Genomic DNA, 2,927 nt, shown 5'->3' with positions numbered 1-2,927 from the left:
TTAAACAACTTCAATGTCCCTGAAGAGGTAAATCAATAAACAAAATGTGGTATATTCATGACATAGGATACTCTTCAGCAATAAAAAAGAATGTAGTACAGATAAATGCAATGACATGGATGATTTTTCAAAACATTTTCTTGGAATAAAATGAACAAGAAACAATAAAAAAAAAAAAAAAAAAGAAATAAGATTAGTTACTAAAAGACATTTTAGAATTAGCACTCTCTGCTACATAGATTTCTGCATCTATTATTCTATTCTGTTACTCTCCATGTAGGGGGAGATCATGTCTCCTGCTTTTTCATTCCCCCCAGCTCTGTCCCTCTCTCTTTCTCTCTAATGTGCACACACACAGCCTATCACCACAATGAACACTCAATTAATACTTGCATACTATGGAAGTCTTCTTTGAAGATGGAAGCCCCAGGTCTGTCTCATCTTCAAAATACTTTCCAACAGGGAAAATATAACTGTGTAACACTCATCAATTCTCTAGCTTAATAATAAAAACTTTGATTCTACTGAAAATTCTAGCAGCAAATGAAAGTAAACTTTTTATAAATTTGAATTTAGGAAAACTTCAAAAAAAAAAAACCAGAAACTTCTAGAAATAATAATATATTTATTCCTGGCGGAAAAAATCTAAAGCTCACAACGTTAGCACTATACCTTTTTCTTTCATTGACATGAGCTGTTAATTCATTGCATTTTTTTTGCTCTCAAAAACAATAAAGAACAAACAACATAAAAAGATCTTGTCAAATCATCACCATACATCAGACATAATGTTTTCTTCACTTTCATCAGATCGTCACCATCCATTAGCTATGTTAATATTTATGGAGCATATATAGAAGAAATCTGTTAAAATTAATAAATAATAAGGCTAACATCTTTTAAAAAATAAATCAAGAATCTCATTACAAAGTTGCCCATAATTTACTGTAGCAATAAAAAATAGAAAAGCAGTTAGCAGACAGGATTATATTTCATTATTCAGAATATCTAACTACCTCCAAAGTGTTTTTTTAAACAATGGAATAAAATGTTTTGGCAACTCCAACTTCTGGGAATCTTTTCATCAATACGTATAAGGTCATAAGTAATTAGATATGTACAGCAATTCATGCTGAGAGATTTTCTTTTTCCTGATTTGAGCTCAAGATATTATATTTGCTAATATATTATTCAGGATTACAGTCTATATATTTCAAGTTGAGGCTGATTTTCTTATTTTGTGCTCTTTTAGCAGGTTTTAGTATTAAGATTATGAGAACATCTTGAATTTGATTAAAAAATTACTTTTATTTCTACTACTAAGTAACATGTTGACTGACTATTCCCTGGCTTTATCCAAGTGATGCAAAATCTTCTACCGATTAGAAATTTCTGAGAGGAATGGGAAATATAATGTTTAAATTTTCTTCAGCATGAAAAGATAAAGGAAATGAAAATATTAAAAATTGTGGATGCAAGAATTTTTTTTTCTTTAGTAGAATAGTGATAAGAGGATAAAGGTATTATACTACATACCAGCAGATCGGAGCTCTGCTTAACTTTAGTTTTCCTCTTCTTTAGTTCGAAAATATAATTTATCTTTCATTATATTATTGAATTCTCATTTCAATGATAACCATGGTCCTAGGAATAAAGGAGTTAGCTTTCTATTCAAAACTCAATGTTTTCAAATCTTTGCCTTAAAAACTAAACTGGATCAATTACAGAGCTGATGTGATTGAATATGCTAAGGATTTTTAGTCACATAGGTAGAAAAAAGATCACAATTTGATCCAAAATAGTCATTTCACGAATATATTTTATCTGTAAATTGTTGAGAAATGAACAGTCATTTTGATACTAGCCAGTGCTTACATTGTTTTTGTTTTGGATTTTAAACTTTAATAAACAGCTTGTCAGATTACAAATGCTTTGAACTAATTTTTATTGACTTGAGCAAAGTATAAGTTTGGCAGGTTTTTTGGTGTTTCAAAATTTTACTAGTATTGAGTATTTCAAATAAGTTTCTTATAAACAGCATCTATTGGATGGTATTTTAAAAATTCACTCTGTATCTGAGGACTTTCTTATAAAAAATAAAATAAAATTAGTTCTGTCAATATCTGCCTTTTAATTGTTATATTTAGACCGTTTGTATTTAAGGTAATTGTTAGTATGTCAGGGCTTAAGTCTGTTCCAAATATGTTCACGAATGTCATTTCAAGATATTAATATGAGATTAAGTGTTAGAAGAAATGGTTTTCTGACAAATCAGATAACAACTTCAGGCTGAGTGATAAGTCACATTTTACTGCCCATCAGTAGAGTAGCCCTCACCTAGTTATGCCTGGACATTACACCCTTGACTTACGTTGTGAGATGCTTCAATTAACTGCTCAATAAATCCACTACTTCATTTATTATAGTAGGGGCTTTGAATATATCACCCATTGTATTCATTGTCCTCTCTGTAAATGGCAAATTAAAATTGTATTTTAGGACTCACAAGAAAGTTTTATGTCTTCTGGGGAATAAAAATGGATTTTTTAATGAACAAAATGATTTTAGAAATAGTAATATTTCACATTTTGCTTTGACTCCCAGGAGATTCAGTGTCAATTTTTTTAATTTTAAAATTATAATCTTATAATTGGCAGGGTACAGTTATTCATGCCTGTAATCCCAGCACTTTGGGAGGCCAAGGCAGGTGGATCACCTGAGATCAGGAGTTCAAGACCAGCTTGGCCAACATGGCAAAACCCCGTCTCTACTAAAACTACAAAAATTAGCCAGGCATGGTGGCGGGCACCTGTAATCCCAGCTACTCAGGAGGCTGAGGCAGGAGCATCGCTTGAACCCGGGAGGTGGAGGTTGCAGTAAGCCGTGATTGCACCACTGCACTCCAGCCTGGGTGACCGAGTGAGACT

This window comes from Mandrillus leucophaeus, unplaced genomic scaffold (assembly GCF_000951045.1).
Source record: "Mandrillus leucophaeus isolate KB7577 unplaced genomic scaffold, Mleu.le_1.0 Scaffold333, whole genome shotgun sequence".
Taxonomy (NCBI): domain Eukaryota; kingdom Metazoa; phylum Chordata; class Mammalia; order Primates; family Cercopithecidae; genus Mandrillus; species Mandrillus leucophaeus.
This window is presented reverse-complemented; position numbering follows the sequence as displayed.